This window comes from Podarcis vaucheri (assembly GCF_965113315.1).
Source record: "Podarcis vaucheri genome assembly, chromosome: 6".
Classification (NCBI taxonomy): Eukaryota; Metazoa; Chordata; class Lepidosauria; order Squamata; family Lacertidae; genus Podarcis; species Podarcis vaucheri.
This window is the reverse complement of record NC_138764.1, coordinates 37,462,630-37,476,526: the sequence shown is the minus strand read 5'-3', so window position 1 is coordinate 37,476,526 and position 13,897 is coordinate 37,462,630. Positions and strand designations below refer to the sequence as shown.

At 46.1% G+C, this 13,897-nt stretch overlaps 1 long non-coding RNA gene across 3 annotated transcripts; it reads left to right on the top strand.

Annotated features, from left to right (window-relative positions):
- Positions 1–541: 541 nt before the first annotated feature.
- LOC309535253 lies at positions 542–12,525 on the top strand. Of its 3 annotated transcripts, none has more exons than XR_014221152.1 (4): positions 542–899; positions 1,867–2,118; positions 10,121–10,217; positions 12,434–12,525. It is a non-coding gene; the product is annotated as an uncharacterized lncRNA (long non-coding RNA). The 3 variants fall into 3 exon arrangements; XR_014221153.1 differs by having other exon boundaries at positions 1,867–2,139; XR_014221154.1 differs by lacking the exons at positions 10,121–10,217; positions 12,434–12,525 and adding an exon at positions 9,392–10,105 and having other exon boundaries at positions 1,867–2,144.
- The last annotated feature ends 1,372 nt before the right edge of the window (positions 12,526–13,897 follow it).

The window sequence follows — 13,897 nt, the reverse complement described above, 5'->3', positions numbered from 1 at the left end:
GTCCTTCTTCTCACATCCAGCATCCTGTTCTCACAGTGTCCAACCAGATGTCTGTAGGAAAACCCAGAAGCAGGACCCAAACACAACAGTACTCTCCCTTCCTGTGGCTTCTAGTAACTAGTATTCAGAAGCATGACCTTCTGCTGCAAGTGAGGCAGCCTGACTGGTCTCATGGCTACGTCAGGAAGTGTTCCTCTGAACGATAACCAATATATCAGAGAGATGTTCCACAGGAACCAAGGAAGCTGCCTTAGACTGAGTCATTATGCTGGTCCGTTTGCCCCAGTACTGCCAATACTGACTGGCATTAGCTTTCCCGGGTTTCAGGTTTCCATGTCTACCTGGAGATTCCAGGGATTCAACCTGGCACATATTGCATGCAAAGCAGAGGCTCAGTCACTGAGCAATGGCCTTTCCCCAAACTTCCATGTTTATATTAGGTTGTTGTTGTTGTTGCTGCTGCTGCTGTTATTTATACCCCACCTGAAGTGTAGGTGGGTTCCCACTAGGCAAGGCACAGTGATTACAGCAAGAACCTTTGTTGAACTACAGAACTGGATAACAGGGGCAAAGCAACTGCTTATATGCATTTCTGAAGGCTTGGGCCACTCCCACTGCCAATGTGATTGGCTGTCTAAACTTCCAAACTGCGAATCATGACTCAGAGTTTAAGGGCCAATGGCAGAGGCCCAAATCCTGAAATGTTCTGTGACTGGATATCATGTATCGAATCAGAACACAGTGGCTCAGAATCCTTAGTCCAGACTCAAGCTCAGGCAAACACAGACCACTGACTACATAATGCCACTCATCTGACCGGAATGACCCAGCCATTCTGGGTGGCTTCCAACATAATAAAAACACAGCAAAACATCAAACATTAAAAACTTCCTGATATAGTAAGTCTGTAATAAAAGGGGAGAAATGTATTGTTTGGTGGGAGGCAGGCAACTGTCACATTGGCACTGGGTTCGGAAAGCGCTATATTGAATCCCAGGCTACTGAATCTCTTTCTTGATGCGACAAGCCAAATGTGCCATTTAAAACACTTCTTTTGATTCCCACACCATATTATTATTGCAGAGTGGCTTGGGATTTATGACGACAACGCCAGGTTTAAGACACTGAATTATTGTCACTGCCTCATCTCCTTCTGCTTCTGTTCAGATTCCGTACTGTAAAGACTTGGGAGTCAGCAAAGCTGCATTGCAAAGAGGGGAAAATCTAACCTTTCTTTTGGGGAAAATCTTTCAAAGCAATTCACCAGCCTCCTAAAGCAAGGCAGTTGGGAGGGAGGGGCTCAAGGGAAGACTATTGCAATAAGAACCAGGCACAGGTCTCACTGCCATCTTTCACCCATCATTTTTCCAGGTCACTTGTGTGGGCAGAGAGGGATTTGAGAAACAAAATGACAGGTCCCTGTGCAGTAGACACAATTCATTTCCAGAAAATTTTGCCAACAGCTCCACTCACCTGTTCCTCTATCAGTTGCCAGCTAATGATTTCTCTCATTTTGACCTTTACTTCACTCATGCTGGCGTTCCCTTCCTGCCCTGTGTATTTTCGTCAACCAGTTTTCAGGGTATATCAGAGCAAGTGTGTATTTGAAATAAAAGATAAATTTTATGGTCTCCTTGCTCATCCTTAGAAAGGATTAGCTATTCTGAAATGGTTTCCAAGTATTTATTATTATTATTTTTGCTTTCCCAGCAGAGGTGCTATGAACCAGAACTACTTTGGATAAGCTCTCAGTGCTGAAAAAGTGTGAAGTTTAGAAGCGCAGTGGTTCAAGCAGGCTTTACATGCCAAAGTCTGAAATATCTCATACATTTGTATCACGGACTCTTTTAACTTTCCTCCAAACAGGTTAAACAATACACAGTCTTTGGGGCAAAATGTGACAATGCTTGAGAAGTGAAGAGATCCACTGATAGCACCGTATCGAATAAGAATTCAGAGAGAGCTGCTGCAATAAAGGACTCAGAATGGAGATAAATTAAACGGGGGCGTGTGGAAAGTTGAAAATCAAACAGATTCTTCAAATTCAAATGTATGGTATTGTTGCTGCAATCCAGAGCCACGATGCATACAAGAGGCAAAATGTCGACAATCTAGATGGTACAGTTCCTTCCCCCTGCAGTTGCGTGTTGAGTCACAGTAGCCCCCCAATAATTCACACTTCACACATCAATTTTTTGTTTAAGGTTTTTGGCATAATTTTGGCCACAACTTTATTCAAATACAAAAATGTGAGTGGTTGCTTAGGCACTGGTTCCGACTATCTGTCCTTGCCCTCAGGGACAGTGCTGGCCTTCCGGATACCAGCGGAAGCCAGCGTGGGAAACAAGTATTGGGTGAGAAATAAAGCTGGGCACCAGACCATTACTTCTCACCCTCATGTTCCTGTGGGGCTTGCACGGCCCAAGTCCGACTCCGGGGACAAGGACGAAAGAATGGCAAGCCCCTGGATTCCTTTAACGGAATTCCCATTCGCATCATTTGGAGGGGTAGGCACTTACCCCTCCAAGCACCAATTTAACCAGTGCCTAACCGCCAACCTTACAAGTTGTGACGATTTGCTACGCAGTAGGCAAAAACCAAATGGCACCAGCCAATCAGCCAGATGGCAAAATTCCTACCAAGCCCTCGCACCAAGGCGAACGACCCCATGACAGGCATAGCAAGGTCAAGCAATCCTTCAATACCCCCCTTAAACAAGGGAGGGAGGGCGGGTGATCCGATGCAAAACGGCCAAGAGGCCGTGCCAACGTCTGGCCCCTGTATATATAGACTCTGACCCCTCCTCTGAATTGGCAACAATCAAAACACCCCAGCAACCCAGTTTAACCATTTAAATGGTCGGGATTCAACTAAATTCGCCTAGTCACTGGAGGGTGGCCTGTTCCCAACCGCAACACGTGCTCTCTGCTAGGGAGAACACGCTTTGCGTGTTGAGTCACAGTAGCCCCCCAATAATTCACACTTCACACATCAATTTTTTGTTTAAGGTTTTTGGCATAATTTTGGCCACAACTTTATTCAAATACAAAAATGTGAGTGGTTGCTTAGGCACTGGTTCCGACTATCTGTCCTTGCCCTCAGGGACAGTGCTGGCCTTCCGGATACCAGCGGAAGCCAGCGTGGGAAACAAGTATCGGGTGAGAAATAAAGCTGGGCACCAGACCATTACTTCTCACCCTCATGTTCCTGTGGGGCTTGCACGGCCCAAGTCCGACTCCGGGGACAAGGACGAAAGAATGGCAAGCCCCTGGATTCCTTTAACGGAATTCCCATTCGCATCATTTGGAGGGGTAGGCACTTACCCCTCCAAGCACCAATTTAACCAGTGCCTAACCGCCATGGAGCCCTCAGCTCACCGCCAAACCACTCACAGCCCCAACCAAGACCTCAGCTTGGTCACCACCGCACCTATCCAATCCTCATTCCCTGAAGCGGAAAGGTGCATGCCATCAGCTTGGAAAAAGGATGGCCTCTCAAAAAGAATCTCGGGGTGGGAAATTGCATCGCCACCAGCTCCAAAACTTTTTTGACCACAGCAGAATTGATGCGTTTTCGGGCCTTCAGTGGCAGCCGGGCAACGACTGCCCTTCCAAACGCAGCGTTGCAAAAGCTTTGACCAAAAAAAAAAAAATTTTGCTGTCGGCACCATTGCACGCAGCGTCTCCAGGTCACCCAAAATTGCAGCACGTAGTGACAAACAGTCCATGGGCACCAGGTCGTTCTCACCAATCTGCACCACAATAGCAGCTGGCGGCCCCTCCAGGGACAACTGCCTCCGGATACTTGGCAGGAACTCCGACCAGCGCATCCCACGTCTGGACAGCCAAGACAAGCGAATATGTGGAGGAAAGCCGAAATCTGGACCCAATCCAGATTGCCGTGCTGCGATGCCAGCCCAATGGACGATACTGTGCCCCACAATCCAAACACGGGTCACCGCTAAACCTGATAAATAAGATGAAACAAGCAAAAATTGTAAGACACCAATAATGTTAACGAACATAATCTTTGAATGCATTCGATTTCCAACGACCTGTATTTTATTTCCACTGCCTTATTAACATGCTTTCCGGCCTTCTTGGTGGTACGTTTGTCTAGGCATTGGTTCCCGACTAGCTGCACCTGACCTCAGCAGGGCAGCACTGACGACTCGGCCCCACCATATCGTCAGTACCAGCAAACATTGTGGGGGAGCAATGAATCCCAAGGCAATCGCATCCCGCCAGGTGTCGTTCCCCATAGGGGAAAGATGCACCCCATCTGCCCTAAAGAGGGCAATAGCCTTGAAGAAAATTAGGAGGGTGCAATATTACAGAACCACCTAAAGCAAGGACCTATTTTATTTTATTTGTTATTTTATTTACTTTATTTATTTTATTCTATTATCCACCGCCTTATTAACATGCTTTCTGGCCTGCTCGGTGGTAGTTTGTCTAGGCATTGGCTCCCGACTAGCTGCACCTGACCTCAGCAGGGCAGCACTGACGACTGGGCCCCACCATATCGTCAGTTCCAGTAAACAGCATGGGGGAGGAATGAACCAGGATCATACTCAAGCTCACCCCAAATGCTCCCAGGGACTCTTGCATGGCCCTACCCCTCAAAAGGGGTCGACAAAAGCATGGCAAATCCTTGGATTCCCTTAATGGAACATCTTTGCGCATTGGAGGGGACAGGTGCTCCAACCCCCCCTCCAGACCACCTTGAACCAATGCCTTAAATTATTTTGAGTCCAGGGAGAGCTGCCATCAACTCAATCCAAGCCCTCTTGCATGCAGGAATGCAAACTTATGCTGGAGGAAGACAGCAAACATTCTCGCCCAGCTGTACCACCAGCACTGCGGGAGGACCTGCACAGTTCACACTCGACCGCACCAAAGGAAGGATCTCCTCCCAAAGCATTCCCCATCTGGACATCCAGTATATGTTCACATGGGCAGGAAGACTGAGATGGCGCCCCAGTCCAAACCCGTCAACATGCTTGCCAGCCTAGTGTACAATGCTGTGGCCCAAATGTGCACAGCTGCTCCTATGAAAAAAAGGAAACAACAGACAAGCATCAGCACAGACATCACTGTGACACTTCCTGATATAACCCTTGTCAGCGTCAGACTTCCAATGACCCGTATTCACAATCCTGTCTACAGACAGGCCCCCAGTGTGCAGCCTTTGCAGCAGCACCTAATCGTAAGGAATGAGGAGTGTTCAGCGGTAAGCAAGCCGCAGGCTGTAATAACTGGTGCACGACGTAAGCACATTGATGCCAGGCTAACGGGAACCCATTTTCATGCACTAGGAGCGGGCCAGCCCCCAGGGAATAAAAAGCCAAATATTCTGTTATCCATAACTGGGCAAGGGCCCTCCTCACCTGTGGCGGGAAGTCTGATTGTGGCACTCCTGCCCACTAAGTCTGTTTTAGAGTAAACAGCTCTAATGACAAGCTCCAAAGGATAAGGAAAAGTCCTGAAGCAATAAGCCTCCAGACTCTCAGCCCCGTGCTGGCTCCAACAACCATTTCCCCAACCCTCAGTGCGAAAATGCAATGGACTACTGAAAGGAGTCTCACCTTGATCTTTAACCCGCAGACAAGTTTTAACTTGTTGCAGATACTGCATAGGTAAAATTGACCGACTCCCTGCCCACTGTCCTATGAGGTTGGAGCCTATTCCAACCTTCCAAGGCCCTGCACGCTGCAAACTTTATACAAGGGTCTCTGAAAAAATAAAGCTTCAATGTAACAGACATTGCAGCGGACTGAATTCGGATAGTTATAACCGCATGCCCAATCTGCAGCAGGTGGACCAAATACTGCAGGATCTGCTCAGAGGATGGGGGCAAATTCTTCCGAATGGCCAAGAACTGCCAGCTTAAGGCTAAGAAAACCATCCAGGCCTTCCCATAAGAGGTAAAAGCAGAAGGGGAAATGGAAGCTGCCGCTCTCTGAAATTACTAATTGTTGTCAAAATGCCACAAGACTGGAAAAGTCTGGCAATAGCTGAGTCTGGAGCCCAGGATCTGAAGCGCTTCATCTGGAAATCGGATAGTGTCAGCGTAATTTGGAGAGTAGAAAGCACAATATTAAACCTTACGTGGCGCAGCTTGAAAGCATGAGCGGAGGGGCAGAGACTGTGTTACAGCATGAGGACTGTTTTGCCAAGACGCTCACCACCACCTGGTTATCAGACCAAAAGCAGATCCGATGGTCACTGAACTCCTCGGGCCACATGAACTGCTACTACAATGGGGAAAACTCAAGAAAAGTTATGTCACATGATTGCCTCACCACACCAGGCTTGAGGCCATAGCTTTGCACACCAGCAGCCCTTGAAATAAAAACCAAAGGGCAAAGATCCAGCAGCACCAGCATGAACCTGAAAATCCCTGAGCGGGTTCAAGGTATCCTGCCATGGCGAACTACTATTGCATACATTCAGGAATTGCTACCATCGCCTGATATCTGCCTTCACCACACTTGGTAGGCATACACAAAGGTAAGGGGACCTCTGTCAGCATCGCCCTTGAGCCAGTGCCACCAACTGGACTCATCCACTTCAGCCCCGACTGGGCTAGGCGAGCTGGGTAGCACTTCCAGAGACCACCTTCTGCACAGGAACAGGTCAAAGTGCTGTGGACTCACAGCTTAGAGTTGTGAGCACCAGATTCACTCCCACAAGAAGACAGTCGTCGCACAGCAGAGTCTAGCAGAGTATATAAACAACTCGGAGAGCAGCTCTGTAGAATATCTTCTTTATTCTATCTACAACTATACAAACTATATACAGAGCTTAATAGGTCTAAGTATAAATAAATGCTGCACTGCACTGAGTGTCTGCAGCTGCCCTTAGCAGCAACCTTATCTCTACACATGATCTCTAACACTCAGTCTCTCTCCCTCTCCGACACTGACTGACTGACTGACTTGGTGCTGGAGCAGAATAAGTAGAGACCAGAACACGCCTCCTCCTTTCTGGAGAATCAGCAGACTCCTCAGGAGATTCTTGGATATGGGAGGGGTGAAATCTAGGCAGCCTGGCCTAGTGGGAAGATTAGTTAAGTGACCCAGCAAGATCGGATCTGGTGAAGCATCACTTGCTACAGAGGAAGTATTACAAATTAACTTCCTTCAAGGCAGACAGCTTCTCCATAGCCAAGTGGTATGTTTTAGCAACGATATCCAACTGGATCCCTAAATAAAATGGGAATATGGGCAAATGGTATTGAGCTATTGCTTGCCAGCTTCCAGCCCCCGCTTGGGCAGGGGGCATCTTGTGCTGCCATCATGATATGTAAATTTACAGGGCCGATGCTGGCCTGAACCCCTAAAGAAGTCCCAACCAAGCTGCCGCCAAGCCAGCTTCCTTTTCAGACACACACTCTGTGCAATGCAAAAACACACTCCGTGCAGTGCACACACTCTCCATGCAATGCAACTACACACTCCGTGCAATGGGGAAAAAAAGCACACTCTGTGCAATGCAACTACACACTACATGCAATGCACACACAAACCCTCCGTGCAATGCAACTACACACCCCGTGCAATGCAAAACACACTCCCTGCAATGCACACACCCTTCATGCAATGCAACTACACTCCATGCAATGCAACTACACACTCCGTGCACTGCACACCCTCTGTTCAATGCAACTACATATTCCGTGCCATGCACACACACTCCGTGCAATGCAAAAACAAAACAAAACAACACACTCTGTGCAATACAACTACACCCTCCATGCAATGCAGCTACACACTCCCTGCAATGCACACACCCTCCATGCAATGCAACTACACTCCATGCAATGCAACTACACACTCCGTGCACTGCACACCCTCTGTTCAATGCAACTACATATTCCGTGCCATGCACACACACTCCGTGCAATGCAAAAACAAAACAAAACAACACACTCTGTGCAATACAACTACACCCTCCATGCAATGCAGCTACACACTCCCTGCAATGCAACAATACTCCATGCAATGCAACTACACACTCCGTGCACTGCACACCCTCTGTTCAATGCGACAACAAACTCCGTGCAATGCAACTACACCCTCCGTGCAATGCACACACCCTCCGTGCAATGCAACTGCAAATCTCCTAGCAATGCAATGCAATTGCAGCCCGTGCAGCGCCGTGCTCTGCAACGCACGCAAAGGTGCTTTCTCCCAGTTGCATATTGCAAACATGGCGCCCGTTACATCCCTCGCAGTGAGGTAACCACCAAAAGGACTTAAGTGTCCAGGTAGAGCAATAGGGGAGCATGCAGCTGTCCCATACAGGGACCAATCCTGCAACCTAGGCATTACCGGCACTATCCGCTGACCCAGTGAAACCAATTCTTCATGGACCACATGGGGACACTATTGAGGCCGGAAACACTTACAGGCCATCGAATTCTAGGGCAAAGCCCTAGGGTCACCTGCTAGGCCAGGCATAAATGTTTCCAGTGAAATAGCAGAGTTGAGGTAGCCCACAGCTTGTCCAGGTACCCCTGCTTGCCCTTTTAGAGGGAAGCACCCCTTCAAGAAACCCAAAGTTCTTTTATCACAAATGGGCCGAACTACCCAGCAACAGAATAGCCCATAAGGAGCAGTTTGTTTTGTTTTGTTATAACAATGGCTAAGAGGGGTATATGAACCCTGTCTCCCAGGTCCTAGTCCTACACTTTAGCCACTAATCCACAATGGCGCATCTCTAAAATGGCAGTTGCCACTATCAGGGCAAAACAAACTTAAAGAAAATAAACTTGTTCCGAAACAGCATAGTTCAAGAGCATATACAGAGTGCTCATAGTCCTTGGAGGCACAGGGAGACATAAAGCCAACCTTTGGGGATACTATAAACGAAAGTGATACCAGCTAAGCTGGAAACAGCCCTGACTAGCCCCACAATTTCAACAAGAGAAATGGGGGAAACCTTTTTGCGAAAGAAAGCCCCTAACGGGGGCTCTCTCACTATTGGGAAAGGCAAGCCACAGATACAGGGAGAATCTTCCCACAGGGCAGGGTAAGGGGTGGGGTGGGAAATTGAACAGGAAAAGGGGGTAATTAAATTATTTAAGGGACTAGAGAGGATTAAAAAGAAGGGGAAAATAAAGAAATAAAGAAATGTAACCAGACAATGAGAAGATTGTCCAAGTGCTCCATGTGATCCGATGCAAAACGGCCAAGAGGCCGTGCCAACGTCTGGCCCCTGTATATATAGACTCTGACCCCTCCTCTGAATTGGCAACAATCAAAACACCCCAGCAACCCAGTTTAACCATTTAAATGGTCGGGATTCAACTAAATTCGCCTAGTCACTGGAGGGTGGCCTGTTCCCAACCGCAACACGTGCTCTCTGCTAGGGAGAACACGCTTAAGCACTACATAGAGTGTGACAAGAGAGATAGATGTTCAATTTAGGCAAGACGACATTGCAAACTTTGAGCAAAGGCCACTGAATGTGCCAGTCTCATCAACTGAGCCCCCTCACAAACTGTGGCTTTGTTAACAACCTCCATTTCTTTTTGCAATAATTTTTGTTGTTGCCGTTGTAATTATTAACGTTGTTTAGAGAAGAGGTATTACAAAGGCGGGAGATAAAATAGGAAAGGGAAGATTAAGCTGACAAAGTGTTCGAAGAACAAAACTCAAGTTCTTTAGGAGTTCAATGCCTCTCAGAAATACCACCATCTAAAGACAAAAAAACCCAAAAATCTGATTTCAAGGAGGAGAAAACAAACAATATCACAACAATAATCTTTGGACGACACAGCTCTCTCCCTGCCCCACCTGCTTTGCACTTAACAGGCTGCCAAAATATTGTCTGTCTGACAGCCGAGAGTTAAAGTCTATAATTTGTTTGTGGTGGCAAAGAGAATGTTGTAGAAAAATATGTGATTCACAAGAACTAAAGGGTGGGACTCACTCAAAAAGGCCTGCCTGATTCCAAAGTATTGATGCTTCTTGGGGGGGGGGTAGTTGAATGTCAATTAAAAGCCAGTGACAGAGAGAACAGGATATGGTATTAGTACTCTCTGACTAGTTGTTGTGCTTCAAATACATCCGTCATTGTCAGCTGAAGGGTTATATTTAATTCTGAATCATTAGACGTGTCTTCTCATGAAGCATAGGAAATCCACAAAACCAGAATCTTAATAGGATATCCTTGGAGGACAAGCTCAGTTTCATGTCACCATCTTGGAAGGTAAGCATATGCTATTAATATACTGGGTACCCTAAATGTCACTCAGTATAATTGCATCCATGGCAACAAGCCAGGTGCAGACCCTCAAACCACCACCACCCCCATGAAACCGACGGTGCTGTACACGTGTCACTAAGTCACAGTAACCAACAGGGAGAATTATTTGATTAGAATAATTTCCTCTACCCCGATCTTTTTGGGGAAGCAAAGAGCCGGCAAAACGAACGAACAAAGAACACTCAAAATATTTGGTGGAAATGGTTGAGAATGGTGGCATGATGAAGAGGTCACAGTGCAGCAGCCTATAAACTGATATTCTGTATCTAGCTGGGGAAGATGCAGCTGTGTTCCTGAACTACAACTCCCATCATCCCTGACCATCCGGGCCCAATTTTGTTGAACTGCATTCTAGCTAAGTTCAAACAGGCCCCCTTCCTGTTGAACTTACTTAAGATTTTATTTATTTTAGCAAACTTTTAAACTTTGATTTTTTATAGCTTTCTCTGATTTTAGTCTCATTGTATTAGGTCTCCAGAGACAACTAATATTTGTGGTTCGAGGACCCGATCCCCGCTTTGTGAAATGAAGACACACAGACACGGAATATAAGGTGAATGGGCAAGAAAAGGCCACAACTTTATTGATTACAGCAAGTGAAAGGTATTGGCTTAGGCATTGGACCACGACAGATAGACTCCACCCCCTCAGAGAGGGGGTGAGCCCGAAAGGGGGTTTATTCACCAGAAGGTGGAGCCTTCTATAAGCAACTATAAGCTCACCCCTGATGTCACCGAGGGTCGTGCCATGGCCCCTCACCACACAGGCATCAGACAGGATCCTCGACCGCCGGATTCCTTTAACGGAATACCCAAAATTGAAGGGGTAGGTGATGGCCACACCTAGCCCTTCCACACACCATGAACACATTCCAATGCCTAACCGCCACCCAAGCCCAAGAGGCTCGCCGCCAATACCCTCACAGCTGTAACGAATCCCTAATACTGCTGATGATGCTACCTAACCAAATATCGTTCCCCCGATCTGAAAGATGAACCCCATCATCCCGGAACAAGCAGAATCCAAATGGTTGAAATAAGTGAATAAATATAGGATTTCGACCTAAATTCCAGAGCTGCAGTATTTTAGATTTGTTGGCATTGCTTGTTTGTTTTGATTTGGGCATGCTTCAAAGACACAATTTCAAAGGTTGTCAGCCACCTACTATTATCAGACACTAAGGGTAGTATTCAGCGTAGTGCTAAATAGATTATTCTGTCAGTTTAAGCATTTTTGCTTGCCCAACAAAATCATTTCTCCTCTGCTCCCCCTGCACACTTATGGGGGTTCCCCTGACCCTCCACAGCAGATTGAGGTGGGGGGCACAGGAACCACGTGGGGGTGGGAGTCCCATTGTGCTATTGGGCATAATACAACAATTTGTTGAATGTGGCTCCAAATATTACTGCATGTTGACTGTAAAACAGAGTCAACAGCTAAACACTATTATATCTAGTTAGATATGAGAAATATATATCAAACTATCAACACTGTCAATAACACTAAGTACTATGATGTGATCAAGTACAAGCTCTCAAATATTAGCATAAAAGATCATTGGATGTAAATTACAGATATCAGACATTTGGTAAACAGAAAAAAACAACAACAAGCAGTCAAGAGAATGTCTGGGCAGTATTCCATACCCAAATTTGTAGAAAAGAATTTTAAAGAGAATGTTAGGAACAAATTCATTTCAACTGTGCTTAGGACAGCTCAAAGAAAGGAAGTATGCCAACCTCATTTCAAACGGAATGGGGTGAAAAAAATGGGGCATAATTACTATAGCTTTGTCATGGTGAGAACGCAGGACACAATCAAAGAGGGAAAGGACATCCTTTTCACAAGTCTGCTTAAGATGCATTTTGCAGAGATATAGTAACATGTGGCTAAGTTGAGTTAAAAAGCAGCAGTCTGTACTAGTCCTGTCATTTGAACATGATCCTGATTGATCACTCCTTCAAATGGCCTAGATTGTAACGAAAAGCTTTGTGAATATGGTAGGGCTGTTTTTAACCGGTCGCAGGAGACCAAAGTGTGGAGGCAACATGTCCAAACCTACTTTATCTAGAAGCTATGCATAATATGATATAAATAATGAGGTGCTATGGAGAGAAAGGGGAATATTTTAACTGGTATTTTTGTTTCCTGACACATAGATTTCTGTGCGAGAGCCCACCAGCAATTGATGGAGTGTGGCAAAACTCTGAGATGACATTTCAACAGTTCAACTGATCCCATAGTTTAAGATGCTTCTTCTGCACAGGTAAAGCGGATGGCTTTGTGCATTAATAATAATAATAATAGTCAGAAATAGATATGAAAAAGCACAGTAAGCTTTTTTGCTTATATTTGGCTGGGAATGTTTCCTTGCAAACAATTAGCCAACACTGTATAAAACACACCAGCTGGCTTCTGCAAGAAAATGCTGCAAAACGGCTGCAGAGATAAGCCGGGCGACTATTCTTAATGGGTTCCAAGCAGAACCTACATAATACAGTTTTAATCAGTTGACACTGCCTATTCACTCTTTGGAAAAAAGTAAGTGTTTTCTGTTGATGAGCAAGTAATATTTCCCAAGTTGCTTCATTATCAGCACTGTAAATGTTAGCAAGACATTTGTGCCAGAATCGGATGCATCTGTTCTGACAATATACCTAGATCAGGAAAGAGGGTTGAACAGAGTACATTACAATCACGTTGTTATGGACAAACCCCTTGAAAGAAAGGCTGGGACAAAGGGGAGCTTTTCCCTCGGATCCATATTTTACATATTGTGTTCTAAGTTTCCTTACTTTCTCATTCACACTAGAGATGTGCATCAGAGCTGGACAAATCTTGCTTCAGACAGATTTGAGGCTTGCCTAAGCTAAAAGAAGAACCCTTCCTTAGGGTTCTGAGCTGAAGCAGGGTCCTCCAGTGTGATTTTGAGATGTGGATTTACAACAACAACAAAAACAAAACAAAACAAAACAAAACAAACAACTGGACAGCCAGTGTTTCTGCACAGATTGAAACATTTCTCCCCAACTTTGTTGTATGAGAAAAACACCAGTGTGGGCAGAGAGTTGAAGGAAAGCTCTTCTGTGACTGACAAGTCTAGCTACTACTACTACTATTAATAATAATAATTTATTACTTATACCCCGCCCATCTGGCTGGGCTTCCCCAGCCACTCTGGGTGGCTTCTAACAAAATATTAAAATACAGTAGTCTGTCAAACATTAAAAGCTTTAAACATTAAACAGGGCTGCCTTCAGATGTCTTCTAAAAGTCTGGTAGTGGTTCTTCTCTTTGGCATCTGGTGGGAGGGCGTTCCACAGGGCGGGTGCCACTACCGAGAAGGCCCTCTGCCTGGTCCCCTGTAACTTGGCTTATCGCATTGAGGGAACTGCCAGAAGGCCCTTGGCGCTGGACCTCAGTGTCCGGGCAGAACGATGGGGGTGGAGACGCTCCTTCAGGTATACTGGACCGAGGCCTTGCTTTTACCTGGGCTCTCCAATCACAGTGCTTTAGGGAAGGGGTGCTAAAGTATTGAATCACCTTGTGAAGGTCTATTCTGTGCTCCTTGCTAGTTCTACTTCCTTGCTAGTGCTACTTCCTTGGAGAAGGCTAAGCACTTT